Source organism: Prionailurus bengalensis, chromosome X (assembly GCF_016509475.1).
Source record: "Prionailurus bengalensis isolate Pbe53 chromosome X, Fcat_Pben_1.1_paternal_pri, whole genome shotgun sequence".
NCBI classification, from domain to species: domain Eukaryota; kingdom Metazoa; phylum Chordata; class Mammalia; order Carnivora; family Felidae; genus Prionailurus; species Prionailurus bengalensis.
This window is the reverse complement of record NC_057361.1, coordinates 45,668,286-45,686,075: the sequence shown is the minus strand read 5'-3', so window position 1 is coordinate 45,686,075 and position 17,790 is coordinate 45,668,286. Positions and strand designations below refer to the sequence as shown.

General features: G+C 47.6%; 2 long non-coding RNA genes across 4 annotated transcripts; both read left to right on the top strand.

Moving 5' to 3' along the window:
- Positions 1–3,596: 3,596 nt before the first annotated feature.
- LOC122476836 lies at positions 3,597–6,358 on the top strand. Its single transcript, XR_006295618.1, has 2 exons — positions 3,597–3,766; positions 4,896–6,358. It is a non-coding gene; the product is annotated as an uncharacterized LOC122476836 (long non-coding RNA).
- Positions 6,359–12,306: 5,948 nt separating this feature from the next.
- LOC122476835 lies at positions 12,307–17,065 on the top strand. 3 transcript variants are annotated; one of them, XR_006295617.1, is made up of 3 exons: positions 12,307–13,069; positions 14,218–14,367; positions 14,534–17,065. It is a non-coding gene; the product is annotated as an uncharacterized LOC122476835 (long non-coding RNA). The 3 variants fall into 3 exon arrangements; XR_006295616.1 differs by lacking the exon at positions 12,307–13,069 and adding an exon at positions 13,419–13,846; XR_006295615.1 differs by lacking the exon at positions 12,307–13,069 and having other exon boundaries at positions 13,413–14,367.
- Positions 17,066–17,790: the final 725 nt, after the last annotated feature.

The window sequence follows — 17,790 nt, the reverse complement described above, 5'->3', positions numbered from 1 at the left end:
GAACCTGGATGAGAGCCAACTGTTTAGCATACTGGTCAGCCAAGGAATTTCCTTTTGTCTCATGGGTTTATTCCCTAGTATGAGCTTCAACTAGGATTACAGCCAATTCCTATGGGAGGAGGGAGGCTTCTAGCAAAGCTTGACCTTGCTCACCATGCTTAATGTGAGTACCAAAAGCACTTAGGGAACCCCATTGTTTCCACAGCATTCTGAAATCATAAAGCACACCAAAGGTACATACGTTGTCTATCTGTGTTGTCTTTGTGGAGGGCCTTTTGTTTCCTTCCAGTTGTTGAAGTTGTGGTTTCTTAAGTGTGTGTCTGTAGTTTTCTCTTTATCAAACTATTCACAAAATGCTGTGCTTATTATAACTCATGGATGGCAAGGTTTGCCAGCCTATTTTCTGCTACTGAGCAGCAGCTGATATTTCAGGAGTAAGGCCATTAACAAAAAAAAGGGAGTGATCTCTTGTGATGGTACTAGCATTAATGCCCAACCCCCAGCATTCCTGAAAGTGATCTCTAATCAATCTCTATAGTTTAGATGGATTCATCCCACCCCTGTCAACAGGATTGGATTGTTCCCCAGGAAATACTGCGGGATGGGGAGGGAGCTTCAAGGATCCCATTTAGAAGACATTCTCTTTTCTCTAGGGCTATAGCATCTGCAGAGGGGGTGTAATTTCTATCGGGATTAGTTCAGTTCTCCCTTATAGTTACCCAAGTGGCTTTGTCAAAGAAGGCTCTGGCACCTCCTGGTCCTACTAAAAGTTGTACTGGGGGTGCCTGGGTGGCTCAGTTGGTTGAGGAACCAACTTCAGCTCAGGTCATGATCTCACCATTTGAGCCCTGCATTGGGCTTGCTGCTGTCAGCCCGAGTCTGCTTCTGATCCTCTGTCCGCCCCCCCCCCCATGCCCGTCCCCCACTTGTATGCACTCTCTTTCCCTCAAAAATAAATAAACCTTTATAAAAACTTCAAAAAATAAGAGTTGTGCTGAGATGGATCAGAGAGTCATTTCAGCCAGCCTTCTAGTAAGTGGGAAATCTCAGATCGTGCCACATAGTTAGGGGTTAAATCCTAACTCTCTGTAGTTACTCTGAATGTTCATTTGTTTTGCATCTTCAAGGCATTTTAGTGGGGAGTTTACTAGTCAGGGGACTGGACTCATAATGAGGAGTGGGGATGAAAATAATTAACAGGACAGGTGGATTAGGAAGGACTTTTTCCAGCCTTGTACCAAAGGGTACAGCTATGCATGAAAGATGGATGGAATTAGCTACATAAAAATAAAATTATCTGTGCATCTGAAAACCACAAACAATTAAAAAGCAAAATCCAAGAAAAGTATTTGCACTGGATGTGTCAAAATGTGGGCCAAGATCTTCTCATATAATTGTTAAAATCAAAAAGTTAATTTAAAAAAAAACATGAATACATACCAGTGAGAGCATGAAAAACCAAGATTTCTCACAGAATGTTGGTGGCAACACAAATGGGGATTCTTTTCGTGCAAGATACACTGAGTGTGTTAAAAGCATTGACGTCTTTTCATTTCAATAAACCTACTCTTGGAAAATGATTTTAAAAATCAGAGATGGTGCAAGTATGCATGTACAAGAATATTCTTTTCATCTTATGTAAGTGTAATCTTTGAGGAATGTATCACTGTGTTCCTTCTATGCATTTACTTGACTGAATTTCCCCCAAAAATTATGAGTGTGCTGTAAATAAATTTAGAGGACATTTTATCACACTCTTGTGGCTTGAAGATCTGTACCTACTACACATTATAGAGAATATTAGAGATAATACAACAATAACGTGATCTCTATAAGTGCCAGGCTCAAGCTAAGAACCTGTTGGGTTATTGGGGCACCTGGATGGCTCAGTCTGTTGAGCTTCCGACTTCGACTCAGGTCATGATCTCGAGCCTCACGTTGGGCTCTTTGCTGACAGCTTGGAGCCTGGAGCCTGCTTCAGATTCTGTGTCTTCCTCTCTCTCTGACCCTCCCCCCGCCCCTTCATGCTCTGTCTCAAAAATAAATAAACATTAAGAACCTGTTGGATTATTTATGCAGGCCACCACTCCATAAACCAGATGCTATTACTTCCCTCATGTTATACCTACAGAAATTGTAGCATACAGAGAAGAAGTCAATTTTCAAGAGTCTCAAGGCTCCTCAAACAGGGCCCCAACAATCAGGCCTGAGGTCTGTCAGAATTACATTGCACATTGGTTTGCAGGATGTGTTCTTGCCCCCATTACAAGAATGAAACAAAAGACTCACTGGGGAAGAGGGTAAAACAGCCAGCAAAACTTAAAAAAAAAAATGTAATAACATAGTTATTGCCCACAATAAAGTGCTTAATGAAAGGGGGGAGGGGAAGCAATTTTGAAACTGTTCATACAGTACCATTTCAGTATCATAAAAAAAATATATTCACCAGAAAAAAAAAAAGCCTCAAAAGGAAATGAGGCATGTGTTCCAATTTTTCAACAAATATATACTGAGAATGCACTGCTAGGCACCATTTTGTTGGTGTGCTGAAAATACACTGGTTGGCAAAAACAGCAAAACAAACAACCCCTACCTTACAAAGGTTCGTTCCATTATGATAATCGCCTTTGAGATGGGAGTCACAAGTTATTTCTGCTTTCCATCTCAGATATTAATTTTTTCACTCTCTTAGACTATCGTTGGGAAGACAAGTGAATAAAAATTTTAAAAATCGGTTTTGAAATGATTTCCACAAGAGTAATATGCTAAAAATTCGATTAAAAAGAGATGTTCGTGACAAGATGGCATAAGAACGCCATGTTTAAATTCACTTTTATGAATGAAAAACCTCTAAGGAAATGTATCACGAAATATTATTAATGGTCATCGCTGGGTGATGTGACTGTGGATACAATTAGCTTCCTACTAACTTCGCCTTCCAAATTTTTTATACTGAGGTTGAGTGGCTTCGATAGTGAAAGAATTTATTTTACCATATGGAAGACCAAGGTCCAGAAAACTCAGGACACGGTGGGTACAGACCACAAAAAGAAACCTCAAAAAACGAGAAAACACGTTGCTGAGAAACCTAAGCAGCCCCAGAGATAACCCAACGGAAAAGGCAAAAAGGTGTGCTCTTCAGCCAGGTGTTTCAGAAACGATTTCCTCGAACAAAGAAAATCCAGTTCCAACCAGCCTTACCCGCCCTGGACTGCAAAAAGCCACCACTTTACAAGAAAAAAAAAAAAAAAAAAAAAAAAGGAAACAGTTTTTTCAAGCACAAACGGTGGGTGAAAGGAGGGGAGAATGGCGACACGGCGCAACACCGCCACCTACTGGCCAAAGAAACTGAACGCCACACATCCCAAAAGAAAATACATCTTTTTCGCTGCTCTACCTTGAAGAGCTATGGAGATTATGGCTAAGGGAGTCAAGTGTAATGCCGCTGAGGGGGCAGAAAAAGAAGAACGCCCGAAATCACCCTGCCGAACCATCCTTGGCACAAAAATTTATGCCGCCCCTCCCAGGAACTGTGCCACCGCGGTACGAAGTTCCGCCCCCGGAAGTCCAAAACCCAGAAGGGAGAATGCGCCGGAATCGGGACTGCACTGCGATTGGAGGGTTCTGGGCCGGCGCGAGGGCCTGAGTGAAGTCGGTGCCAGTCTGTGTGCCCCGGTCTTGGTAGGCTTCCGGATCCGTTCTGGGGTGATATCTGGGTCCTGTCTCCGGATTCCCAGGCGTCCTCGGTGTCCTGCAGGCGTCGCGTGTAAGAATCCCCTGGTCATTGTCCTTCTGCCCACCCCAACCTGTGAACATGCTTGTCCGCTTTTCCCTCGCTGTCCTCTTCTAAGCCCTCCGTCCTCTGCTGCCTCCCAGTCATCTCAAGGTTCAGGAAGGGACCCTGCCGCCCCGGGCTTATCCGTCCTCAGTGATGAGGTTTTTCGGATGATGGTAGGGGGGTTCGTTGGGTCCGGAGCCCAATGACCAAGAAAGAATTTTCGAAGACGCTTTTAGTGCATATAGATGATTTTATTAATTCACGGGGACAGGACGGGACTGTGAGGAAAGACAGATTATATATTAGGGAGTTGGAAGAGGTAAAGTCCAGGGGAAGGTTCCAATGAGATTTTCATATACTGAAGAAGATCACAGGATTTGGGAGGCCTAGCTATTGTCAAGCTAAGGTTGTTTTTCCCTCTAGCAAAGCATTAGCATTAAGACAGTAGGGAGTTGCTGGAGAAATGTTTGGCTATGCCAGCCTCAAGTAATTGTCAACAGGCTGCAGGTTAGGAGGAAATTTAATCCTATGCCCCATTTCCTGCCTTTGTTTCCCATATCTCTTATGGATGTCCTCCTACCCAATGCCCTGGGCATCAGGAAACCCCGCTCCACTCCCTAGGGTTGCTGTGGAGCATTCCTCTCTCATCACCCCAGACACAATGCCCTTGTTCTCCCCTTCCCTCTAATGCCTCTACATCTGCAACATTCAGCCCTTTGGGGGCCTCCATCCAGGGGCCCCAAACTCCCTTCGTTCCATCAGGACCCTCCTTCCCCAGTTTCCCCAGGACTATAAATTCTCCCCCACAACACTGGTCTTTTTCTCCTTCCTTCCTCCTCCCTCCTTTCTTGGTACACCCAAATAAGGAACAAGCTTTGGGCGCCTGGGTGTCTCAGTAGGTGGAGGCGTCCTACTCTTGATTTCTCTCAGGTCTTGGTGCCATAGTCCTAAGATTGAACTCCACCTCTGCGTGTCAGCATAGAGCCTGCAAGGATTCTGTCCCTCTTTCTGCCCCTCCTTTGTTCACCCACTTGTGCTCTCTCGCTCTTTCAAAAACAAACAAACAAAAAAACTAACTCTGCACGTTCCACAACTGTATCTTCTGTACCTGCACTAGCTTTCCAGAACTCCAGCACCATTGCTCCTCAAGATGTTCATTGGTAATACATTAAGAGAAAAAATGAGAGAGCAGCTATCAAACAGGAACTCTCACCACTTCCAGCAACATGGGATCTGCACCTGTATCTCTTCTGCCTCTGTGGAATAAGGGACCTGATCTCACTTGAGGCCAGACCCATCACCTGGATCCTGTGCCCATCTTCTGGAGGAAAGGTAAGCCTTTGCAATGATCCCCAATTGTCACCTGTCCATTTGTATCTCGATCACCTGTTATCTGCGAGCATCCTCCTATTTGTCAACCCTATTATACGATGAACTAAAGCATACAGCCATCCCTTATCCCATATGTTTCTGAGACACAGCCTGCCACATTTCCCTTGCTGCAAACAGCAAGTCCCCTTGTTCTGTAACCATTTTCCTTGCTACCCACCTCAATCCTATTTTGTCAGCCTGCCTCCCAAAAGAAAATATTGATCAAGGCCAGTGATCTTCATATCGCTAAGCTCTATGATAATGTCCTTTCCTCAAATAACTGTATCTCTCACATACCTTTGGTACATGTCATAATTGCCTCGGTTTTTATCTATCCCTCCCTCCCTTTCTTCAATTTTTTATTTTTGTGTATTTGACAATTTACTATCTGGGCATTGCTTCTCCAACCCCATTGGCCACTGTGCTCCTTGTCAGTGTTTATTGCTCACTCCCTATTCCACAGGGCTTTTAACAGGGCCCTTCCCATCTACACTCTCTCTGTGGGTTGTTTCATCCTTGGTGCCAGCACAGAGCATGGACACAACGGGACCTCCCACGTTCGTACCTCACGCATCAACCTGTCCCCTGAGATCCACATTTGTCTGTGTCTTTGCTGGATGACCAGAAGGGAGCAGACACTTAACATGTCCCAAGCACGCCTCTTCATGTGACGTGTTCCTTTGGTCTCCACTGCAACCCAGCACCACGTCCTCTGGATTCGATCTTCTGAAAACATCCTGTATCCATCCCGTTCTGTGCTCATCTACTGCTACTGTTTTCGTATCCAAATAAACTGCTCATCTCTTGTCTTCACGGCAGTAACTCTGGCCTACTCCCGTTCCTTGCACATGCTTCTTCCCTCCTTAGGACATTGGTGATCACAGTTGTCTCTGCCTGGAAGAGTCTCTCCCTGGATCCTTACATGGTGGGTTCCTTCTAACCTTCTGGTTTCTGCTCCATTATTGCCTCCTCAGAGAGGCTCTCCGTGACCACCTTGTGTAAAGTAGGTTGTTCCTGGCCTAGGACCTGGGTTATTTTCTTCCTAACAGCCCACTAATTTGCTTATTCCTTGGTTGGTTGGTTGGTTGGTTTGTATTCTCTCACTCCCCAGATAAGTGCTACGTGACCAGCTTGTACAAGAGCACCACACACCTATTAAGAGGGGCTCTCATTAATGTTATGGAATGCCGAATAAAAGGTCACCTGACACCTGTTGTTGCTTTGTTGTGGGTTACTGAAAGGGTATCACTGGGGCGGGGGAGGGTTCCTGGATAATCTCCCTTTAAACCCACAGGAACACGTGTGCCCCATGGTAACTCCTGCAGGTTTTGAGGTGTTTGTACTAATGACACACAAAAAACTTTCTTCTCAGTCGTTAAATTACTTCACTTGCTGCTTAAAATGAGATACCCATGATGAATGAGAGAAAGAAAGAGAAGAGGTTGGCCCATCATAAGGACACCTAGGGTGGGCAGCAGTGCTCTCAAGACTTCATCTAGTGAACTCGCAGGCTGCATAGCAGCAGGCGCGTTCCTTAGTGTCCCTGTGACTTGGTTTCTCCATCTGCACTTAGGACAGTCAGGGCATGTGCCCGTAAGGTGAATGAAACTATTTTCAGAACAAAGCTGGCACCAGGAGTTCTCAGGATGTTTGATAAATCATCGCTTCGCATTGTGAGTGACTGCCTGTGGGAGAATCAGGAGCCTGAGAAGAGCTGCTGGAGGCCAGAGTGTTCCCACGTGTATTGTCTGTATGGGACCCACATCCATGGAACTAGCTAGGGAGAAACTGTCCTGGTTAGGACCGAGCCAGGAACCTGTATTGTAACTCCAGCAGGAAGGCCACTAAAGGCATTGTGCCCAGAATGCGAAGTTCTCAAGCAAACACTTTCATTTTGGGGATTTTACCTTTAGGGCAGTTGTTCTTTAATTCTGTTTTCCAGTCATGTAGACTGTGCTTCCCCCGGTAATGAGAAAAGTAGTTACTTTGAACGATTAAACTATGGAGCCAGTCTCCGTGCTGCTGTTTTAATTCATTATGTGGTAAATAGGAGACTGGAAAAAAGGTTGCCAAACCTCCAAATACTCCTGGACTAGTCACCTAGGAAGACACACCCAGATTTGCCCCAGAACTCTTGGAAAACATCACAAGCTTTGGGTAAGTTCATCTCTGCTGCCGAGTGTCCAGGTGCTGGTGGGAGCAGAGGATTTAGGATTGAAGCCCTCTGGGTACTGATGTTACAATTGCTGACAAGCATCTCCTAGGACCCTTTTAAAACATGGTGTCTGTCTTTGAACTCTGAGTTTACTTTTATAGATCGTCCGTACTGACAATGGCACAAGGGTGCATGACTGACTGGTAATCCTCTCTCTTTTATGTTTCTTTCTCAGCTAGCCAATCCCTTTTTGCTTAATAATAATAAGCAAATCCTAAAGCTTTCCCTTTGGGATCTGGATATACTATATACGAGTCTTGTCAGCATGAAGGTCAAGCAAAGATGAATGTTGTCTCCCAGTATTGGAGGAGTACATGACACAAAGAGGTGGCCGATGGAGGTAAGGCTCTCAGGTCAGACTCCCCTGAATGGGAGGGGACAAGTGAGATGTATCAGACAAGTGGAGGAAAGGATTTTGCACCGATTTGCGTTTGGGACTCAGAGGAGTTCACTTTGCAGGCTGACCCAGCAGTCTCTTTGGGCAGAGGGATGGCTGAAGTTTAGGAACTTAGCTTTCTGGAGCTGATCCTGGCTCCCGCTGTGCTGTCTCACCTCAGGGGCTGCATTCCCAGTAGAGGAAATGTGGAAAGTGACTGAGGCCACATGAAAGGGTCCATGAATGAGGTCTAAATAGGCAAAGGACTAGACCCTGCAGCTGAGGCTGTGAAGCAAAGGCCCAAGGGTCAAGGGTGGTGATGGAGGTTGAGACCAAGAATCCGAGAGGTCTACAGATGCCAGCACAGGTGAGCTGAGGCTAAGTGAGCCAGGGGGCATCCTGTGCCCATGAAAAGGAAGACAGGGACATGTAAGTTTCACTAGTGAAATGCACACATGGTGCAGGTAACTTCACCAGGTGGACCAGGGAGACGAGAATCCTCCTTCCCTAGAAACCACCCAGAACACTGTGAGCAACTTAAGAATTTCACAAACCCCCCTTCCAACATCACCCAGGAGACTTGTAAACCACAATACACCTTCCCCACCTTGGAGGCAAGTAGGGAGGTTTGGTCGAAATCTGAGTGAGTGGGCATCCTCAACTAGACCAGTCACATGATTGATATCGAACACGCTTACCAGCTCAGCAATGATATCTGTGTGCTTTTTGTTCCTTTTCTATGCAGTCCTAAGAGAGGACAGTCACGATAAAGATCACATCAGCTAGAGAGAATAAATTAACCACAGTGCCCTTGTGGTCCAAGAAGCACTAGTGAATCTGTGATTCCCAGCTCACCATCCCCACAGGTCCTGCTCTGTCCACCCTCCAATCAGTCCATGTTAGGGGAGAATGGGGCATCCTTGCCTTTTCATCTCACTTAACTAGGACAACGTTTCATGTCCATAAATGGATCCCAACAGTGGGGCACAGAAGGAAGTGCAGACCAGACAGACACACAGAGCGGAGTAACTCATGAGAGCTGTCACTGAGCTGAGCAGGTCCGACTCGACTCTGTCATTGTCCTCTCCACGAGCAATGCCAGGTTCCAGTCTCCTTTAACAACACAGGCCCTGTTGTCCAGGGCCTGAGCGGTAGAGCTTGTCCTCAGAAAATGGTGTAGCCTCCTGTAGAGCTGGAGAAAATCATAAAAACACATTGGAGCCACTCTGCTTTCATAGCTTTCATAGCCTCCTGGGATCTCAGTGCTTTCTAGGATGGTTTCTTTGGGGCTTTGGTTCCTCCCCCAGTCCCTTCTGAGGGCATCCCAAGTTTACACCTCTCTCTTTGAATCCTCTACTGTACATCTATCTCTTCCCATCTAGCCCAAGCACATTTCCATTCTCGTAGGAGATCTAGCAGGCTGGGAGAGGGAGGGAGAAGGGCCTGTGTGCTGGAAGGGAGTGAGGGATTCTGTTGTCTTGGCAACATTCTTCTGCTCAACCTCAGGCATCAGCCCCTCTGAAGGTCCGGTCAGATGAGAAAGCACTTGTCTCCATCCCCCTCTCTTTCTGTGATCAGACATTGAGATTAACAAAAACCAAAACTGGTAACCAGGGTAACTGAAGCTTCATCAATCTGAAGGAAAAAAACCCAAACCAGAAAAAGCAGTAGAAACGAAACCATAGGATGTATTGTCTGAGGCTGCCCACAGACACCGGGTCCTGACTCCAATAAATGTGCTTGTTCCAAGTGTCCTGTGCACCGACATGTGCACATGTGGATACAGAGGAGCACTGCTTCCAGCCCAGTGCAGCACAGTGACTGAGACAAAAGGTACCTACAGGGGATGAGACAATGAGGAGGGAATGCAGGCCGACCCAGATCAAGCAAGACAAGAGGGGTAATGTACCTTTTCAGTAGTTATCTACAGGTTCTTTCACGGCTTATTTGAAATCTGCATTTCATTTCCACCCATTTGTGCAACTACTTATTGAGACCAAAGTCTATGATTATCACCTTCACCTGAAAGATGTTTTTTCTCGCTTGTGGTGGCAAAATATCCGTCACAAAATTTACCATGTTAAGCATGTTTAAATCAACATCGATCGTTTCCACCAGGAAGTTCACGCTGTTGTGTAACTTTGATATCGCCAGTATCATCCATCTTCAGAGTTTTCATCACCCGACCTATATTTTTGCACCCTTTAAATAAAAACCCCCAGTACCGCTTCCCCTCGGTCCCTGTAATCACTACGTGGGAGGAGGGGGCTGGGGGGGGGGGGAGAATGAGCCAAAAGCCAGACGACTTAGAGTCGCAGAAATCCAAGTTGGCGAGGAACCTAGGCAGCAATTTAAGAAAGGCAACTTGAAAGGTAGAAAGATATCCCAGTGCTGCGCATTTTCGGTGGGTCCCTAACACGAAGAAAGAAGCAATTTTAGCAAGGGTAGCCAAACGCGCGCATGCGTGAAAGAAAGGTCCTTTTTTTTTTTTCCACCCCCCCCCCCCCAAGAAAATCATTCCGAGTTTTTTCAAACTCGAAGGGCGGGGGTGGAGGTAGTACTAACGGGTACAGTGCGCAACACTGCCACCTACTGGTTAGAGAAACAGACTGACACACATGGCGAAGGAAAATCGATCTTTTCCGCTGTTCGACTGTAAAGAGCCCTGCAGATCGGAGCTGAGGGAACGAGGAGGAATGCAGCTGAGGGGCAGAGAAAGCTGTAGCACGGTCGATGTGGCTAGGCCTAACCGTCTTTGGCACAGTAGCTTTCCGTGGTTCCGCCCCGGAATTAAGTCAACAGAAGCAGGAAGTCCCGCCTCCGGAAATTCCGGAGTCCGGTAGGAGAAAGGCCGGTCTCAGGGGTTCCTTCCATTTGTAGGGTTTGAGCAGGATTGCGGCGGCTGAGTGAGGTATCCAGCAGTCTGTGTGCTCATCACTGAGGACTCCTTCCATACTGGTCCAAAGCCCCGAACACCTGTTATGCGGGTGCTATTCGTCGATTCCCGGGAGCTCCGACTGTCCCTTGGGCAACCGAGTCCGGATTCCCTGGTCATTGTTCTGCCCACTCCGGCCTGCGTACACGTTCTTCCCGTGGCACAGTTGCTGTAGTCCTGTCAGCCTCCAGGAGACAAACCGGCCACCCGGGTCATCTCCGTCTTTAGTGTAGTTCTTCCCAACCCGGGCATCCCGCTGTCCTCGGACCTCCCCTGTGCCCTGGACTTCTGGAGACCCTGCTCCCCTCGCTGGTGTGACTATCTAGCATTCTCCTCTCTCATCACCACAAACAGGACGCCCTGTTCTCCAGCTCCCTCCCTGGAATGCCTGTACAGCCACAGCTGTCAGCCCTTTTGAGAGCCACCAGTTTGAGGGCCACAGGGTTACTTCAGTGTAGATTGTGCTCCCCTCATCCCCACGTAATGAGAAAAGTTTTGTTTTTGAAAGATTAACGTATTGAGCCAATCTCAAGTGCTTTAAAAAAAAAAAATGTTTATTTATTTTTGAGAGACAGAGATAGAGCGCCAGCAGGGGAGGACCAGAGAGAGGGAGAAAAGGATTCCGAAGCAGTCTCCAGGTTCTGAGCTGTCAGCACAGAGCCCTAAAGCCCCATGCAGGACTCAAACACACAAACCTGAGATCATGACCTCAGCCCAAGTAAGAAGCTTAACTAACTGAGCCGCCTAGGCGCCCCAAGTGCTGCTCTTTTAATTGATTATGTGGTAAATAGGAGACTGGAAAAAAGGTTGCCAAACCTCCAAGATACTCCTGGACTGGTCACCTAGGAAGACACACCCGGGTTTGCCCCAGAACTCCTGGAAGACATCACAGGCTTTGGGTAAGTTCATCTCTGCTGCCTGAGTATCCTTAATAGTTACCAGGCACTGGTGGGAGCAGAAGACTTAGGATTGAAGCTCTCTGGGTACTGACGTTACAATTGCTGACAAGCATCTCCTAGGAACCTTTTAAAACATGGTGTCTGTCTTCGAACTCTGAGTTTATTTTTATGGATCGTCCCTGCTGACGATGGCACAAGGGTTCATGATTGGTAATCCTCTCTTTTATGTTTCTTTCTCAGCTAGCCAATCCCTTTTTGCTTAATAAAAATAAGAAACAAAAAAAGCAAATCCTAAAGCTTTCCCTTTGGGATCTGGATATACTATATACGAGTCTTGTCAGCATGAAGGTCAAGCAAAGATGAATGTTGTCTCCCAGTATTGGAGGAGTACATGACACAAAGAGGTGGCCGATGGAGGTAAGGCTCTCAGGTCAGACTCCCCTGAATGGGAGGGGACAAGTGAGATGTATCAGACAAGTGGAGGAAAGGATTTTGCACCGATTTGCGTTTGGGACTCAGAGGAGTTCACTTTGCAGGCTGACCCAGCAGTCTCTTTGGGCAGAGGGATGGCTGAAGTTTAGGAACTTAGCTTTCTGGAGCTGATCTTGGCTCCCGCTGTGCTGTCTCACCTCAGGGGCTGCATTCCCAGTAGAGGAAATGTGGAAAGTGACTGAGGCCACATGAAAGGGTCCATGAATGAGGTCTAAATAGGCAAAGGACTAGACCCTGCAGCTGAGGCTGTGGAGCAACAGCCCTTCCCACAGAAGTGATGGACGTTGAGACCAAGAATCCAAGAGGTCTCCACATGCCAACACAGGTGAGCTGAGGCTGGGTCAGCCAGGAAGCAGCAGGTACTGGCCAAGAGGAGAGAGGAAAAAGCAGGTTTCACCAGCCACATGCAAGGTGGTGCAGGTCACTTCACCAGGTGGACCAGGGACACAAGAGTCCTCCTTCCCTCAGGAACCACCCGGGACACTGTGAGCAACATAAGGATTTCATACACCCCATCCCAGCACCACCCGGGGAGACTTGTAAGCCACACATACACCTTCCCCACTTGGAGGCAAGAAGGAAGGTGTGGTGGAAATCTGAGCGACTGAGCACTTCCTCAGCTAGACCAGTCACATGATTGATATCAAAGATGCTTAGCAGATCATCAATGAATTCAGTGGGGTTTTTGCTCCTTTTCTGTGTAGTCCTGAGAGTGAATAATCATGAAGATCACATCAGCCAGAGAGAATCAATTACCCACCGTGCCCTTGTGGTCTGAGGAGCACTGGTGAATCTGTGATCCCAGCTCACCATCCCCACAGGCCCCTGCTCTGTCCACCCTCCAATCAGTCCATGTTAGAGGAGGATGGGGCATCCTTGCCTTGTCCTCTCCTTTAACTAGGACAACGTTTCATGTCCCAGAAATGGACCCCCAAAGCAGAGCACAGAAGGAAGAGCAGACCAGACAGACACAGCGGAGTAACTCATAAGAGCTGTCACTGAGGTGAGCAGGTCCTTCTCAAGTCTGTCATGCCCTCCACGAGTGATGCCAGGCTCCATTCTCCTTTAACAACACAGGCCCCTTTTTCCAGGGCCTGAGCCATGCATAAAATGCTGTAGCATCCTTTAGGGCTGGAGAAAATCACAAACACATTAGAGCTACTCTGCTTTCATTGCTTCCGTAGCCTTCTGGGACCTCACTGTTGTGCAGGATGCTTTTTTGGGGGGCTGTGGTTCCTCCCCCAGTTCCTTCTGAAGGCATCTCAGGATTATACCTCTCTCCTTCCATCCTCTACGATACACCCATCCCTTCAGTCCTAGCCAAAGCACATTCCCATTCTGAAGTGAGATCTATCAGGCAGTGAGAGGGAGGGAGAAGGGGCTGTGTGCTGGAAGGGGGTGAGCCATTCTGTTGTCATGGCAACATTCTTCTGCAGCTCCTCACTGGGTCACTCAGTCTCAGGCGTCAGCTTGCCTGAAGGTCCAGGATAGATGGGAAAGCACTTGTCTCCCTCTCCTTGTCTTTTTGTGATGAGACGTTGAGATGATTTAAAAAGAGAAAAATGGTTACCAGGGTAACTGAAGCTTCATCCATCTGACTCAAGAGGAAAAAAGCCCAAGCCACAAAAGGGAGTAGAAACTAAACCACAGGATGTATCGTGGGAGGCCACCCATAGAGAAAGGGTCCTGACTGTCAGTAAATGTGCTTGTTACACACGCACACGTGGATACAGAGGAGCACTGCTTCCAGCCCAGAGCAGCACACTGACTGAGGCAATAGGTACCAAGGGGGAGACCTGATGAGACAATGAGGAGGGAATGCAGGCCAACCCAGATCAAGCAAGGCAAGAGGGGCAATGTACCTTTTCAGTAGTTATCTACCGGTTCTTTCACGGCTTATTTGAAATCCGCATTTCATTTCCACCTATTTGTGTAACTACTTATTTAGGACAAACTCTATCCTATGTCACCTGTGTCCTCTCCCTTTTGTGGTACTAAAACCGATCACATAAAATGTACCATGTTAAGCATGTTTAAATGAGCATCGATTGGTTCCATCAGGAAGTTCACACTGTTGTGCAACTATCGCCAGTATCATCCATTTCCAAAATTTTCATCATCCGACCTGTATCTTTGTACTCTTTAATTAAGAACCCCCCCCCCCCCCCGCCAGTACCGCTTCCCCTCCGCGCCTGGTAATCACTACGTGTGGAGAAAAGCCAAAAAGCAGACGACTTAGAGACGCAGACATCCAAGTTGGTGAAGAACCTCGGCAGCAGTTTAAGAAAAGCAAGTTGAAAGGTAGAAAGATTTTATGCCAGGGCTGCATGTTTTATTGGGTCCCTAACACGTAGAAAAAACCTATTTCCAGCCAGGGCAGCCAAAAGCGCGCATGCGTAAAAGGAAGGTCCTGTTTTTGTTTTGTTGTTGTTGTTGTTGTTGTTGTTGTTGTTGTTGTTTTAAAAAGAAGGCAGCTCTGAGTTTTTTCAAACTCGGAAGGCGGGGGAAGAGGTGGTCCGAACTGGTACAGTGCGCAACACTGCCACCTACTGGCCAGAGAAACGGAACGACACACATCACAAAGGAAAATCCATCGTTTCCTCTGTTCGCCTGTAAAGAGCCCTGCAGATCATAGCTGAGGTGGCAAAGAGGAATGCTGCTGAGGGGGAGCGAAGGCTGCGGTACAATCGAAGTGGCCCGGCCGAACGGTCTTCGGCACAATAGCCTTCTATGGTCCCGCCCCGGAACTAAGCCAACAGAAGCAGGAAGGCCCGCGTCCGGAAGTTCCGGCGCCCGGTAGAGGAAAAGGCAGGGCTTCGGGATGCGTTCCAATTGTGAGGGTCTGAGCCTGGTTCCGGCGACTGAGTGAGGTCCTTGCCAGTCTGTGTGCCCAGCTCTGAAGACGGTTTCCATACTCGTCCAAGGCCCCAAACCCCTGTTATCCGGCTGCTATTCCTCGATCCCCGGACTCTCAGACCGTCCTTTGGGCGAGGCGTGTCCGAATCCCCTGGTCATTGTTCTGCCCACTCCAGCCTGTGAACGTTGGTCCCAAGGCACAGTTGCTATCCTCCTCTCAGCCCTCCCTCCCCTGCTGCCTCCAGGCCTATCAAGGCCCTAGAAGACGAACCGGCCACCCCCGGTCCTCTCCGTCCTCAGGGTTGTTCTCCCCAACACGAATATCCAGCTGCCCGTGGACCTGCCTTGGACCCTGGACATCAGGAACCCCGCTCCCCTCCCTGGAGTCGCTGTCTAGCATTCCTCTCTCTCATCACCCCCAAAAGGCCTGTTCTCCAGCCCCCTCCCTCTACTGCGTCTACAGCCTAGGCATTAAGCCCTTTAGGGAACCCCCGGTTCCATGGCCACTAGGTCATGTCACATTCTATTAGGCCAGCTTAAGGGGCTATAAATTGTCCCGCGCAAAACAGGTCTTTGCTCCTTCCTCTCTCCTCTCCTGGTACACCCTAATAAAGACGAAATCCTGCAACCTCCTGACCTGTATCTTTTCTCTATCTGCAGTAACCTTCTAGTGCTCCATGACCCACGCTTCTCAAGAAGTTCAATGGTAATACGTTAAAAAGAAGAAGAAGAAGAAGAAGAAGAAGAAGAAGAAGAAGAAGAAAAGAAAAAAGAGCAGTTATCAGACAGGAACTCTCACCACTTCACAGCAACACCTGATCTGCACCTGTATCTCTGCTATCCCTGTGGAATAAAGGACCTTATCCTACCTGAGGCCAGGCCCTTCACCTGGATCCCATGCCCATCTTCTGGAGGAGGAGTAGGACTTTGCAATGATTCCAATGATCACCTATCCATTTATTTCTCCATCATTCTGTTATCTATGACACAAGAGGCAGTAAAACGTAAAGCCATCCCTTATCCCATATCTTTCTGAGACACTGCCACATTTCGCTTGCTGTAAACAGCAAGTCTTCCCTTGTTCTGTAACTTTTTTTTTTTTTTTTTTTTTTGCTAACTTCTCCAGTCCAGCTTCTATCAGCCTGCCCCCCAAATGAAAACAGCTGTCAAGGGCACCAGTGAATCCCTTTGACGATGTCCTCTCCTCAACCTACTGTACCTCTCAGATAGCTCTGGTACACTTAACAATTGCCTGGTTCTTGAAAATGTCCCTCCCTCCCTTTCTTCTAATTTGTATTTTGGCCTATTTGAAAATTTACTCTTTGGGTGATGTTCTCGCAACCCCAGTGGCCACTGTGCTCCTTGTCAGTGTTTATTGCTCACTCCCTATTCCACAGGGCTTTTAACAGGGCCCTTCCCATCTACACTCTCTCTGTGGGTTGTTTCATCCTTGGTGCCAGCACAGAGCATGGACACAACGGGACCTCCCACGTTCGTACCTCACGCATCAACCTGTCCCCTGAGATCCACATTTGTCTGTGTCTTTGCTGGATGACCAGAAGGGAGCAGACACTTAACATGTCCCAAGCACGCCTCTTCATGTGACGTGTTCCTTTGGTCTCCACTGCAACCCAGCACCACGTCCTCTGGATTCGATCTTCTGAAAACATCCTGTATCCATCCCGTTCTGTGCTCATCTACTGCTACTGTTTTCGTATCCAAATAAACTGCTCATCTCTTGTCTTCACGGCAGTAACTCTGGCCTACTCCCGTTCCTTGCACATGCTTCTTCCCTCCTTAGGACATTGGTGATCACAGTTGTCTCTGCCTGGAAGAGTCTCTCCCTGGATCCTTACATGGTGGGTTCCTTCTAACCTTCTGGTTTCTGCTCCATTATTGCCTCCTCAGAGAGGCTCTCCGTGACCACCTTGTGTAAAGTAGGTTGTTCCTGGCCTAGGACCTGGGTTATTTTCTTCCTAACAGCCCACTAATTTGCTTATTCCTTGGTTGGTTGGTTGGTTGGTTTGTATTCTCTCACTCCCCAGATAAGTGCTACGTGACCAGCTTGTACAAGAGCACCACACACCTATTAAGAGGGGCTCTCATTAATGTTATGGAATGCCGAATAAAAGGTCACCTGACACCTGTTGTTGCTTTGTTGTGGGTTACTGAAAGGGTATCACTGGGGCGGGGGAGGGTTCCTGGATAATCTCCCTTTAAACCCACAGGAACACGTGTGCCCCATGGTAACTCCTGCAGGTTTTGAGGTGTTTGTACTAATGACACACAAAAAACTTTCTTCTCAGTCGTTAAATTACTTCACTTGCTGCTTAAAATGAGATACCCATGATGAATGAGAGAAAGAAAGAGAAGAGGTTGGCCCATCATAAGGACACCTAGGGTGGGCAGCAGTGCTCTCAAGACTTCATCTAGTGAACTCGCAGGCTGCATAGCAGCAGGCGCGTTCCTTAGTGTCCCTGTGACTTGGTTTCTCCATCTGCACTTAGGACAGTCAGGGCATGTGCCCGTAAGGTGAATGAAACTATTTTCAGAACAAAGCTGGCACCAGGAGTTCTCAGGATGTTTGATAAATCATCGCTTCGCATTGTGAGTGACTGCCTGTGGGAGAATCAGGAGCCTGAGAAGAGCTGCTGGAGGCCAGAGTGTTCCCACGTGTATTGTCTGTATGGGACCCACATCCATGGAACTAGCTAGGGAGAAACTGTCCTGGTTAGGACCGAGCCAGGAACCTGTATTGTAACTCCAGCAGGAAGGCCACTAAAGGCATTGTGCCCAGAATGCGAAGTTCTCAAGCAAACACTTTCATTTTGGGGATTTTACCTTTAGGGCAGTTGTTCTTTAATTCTG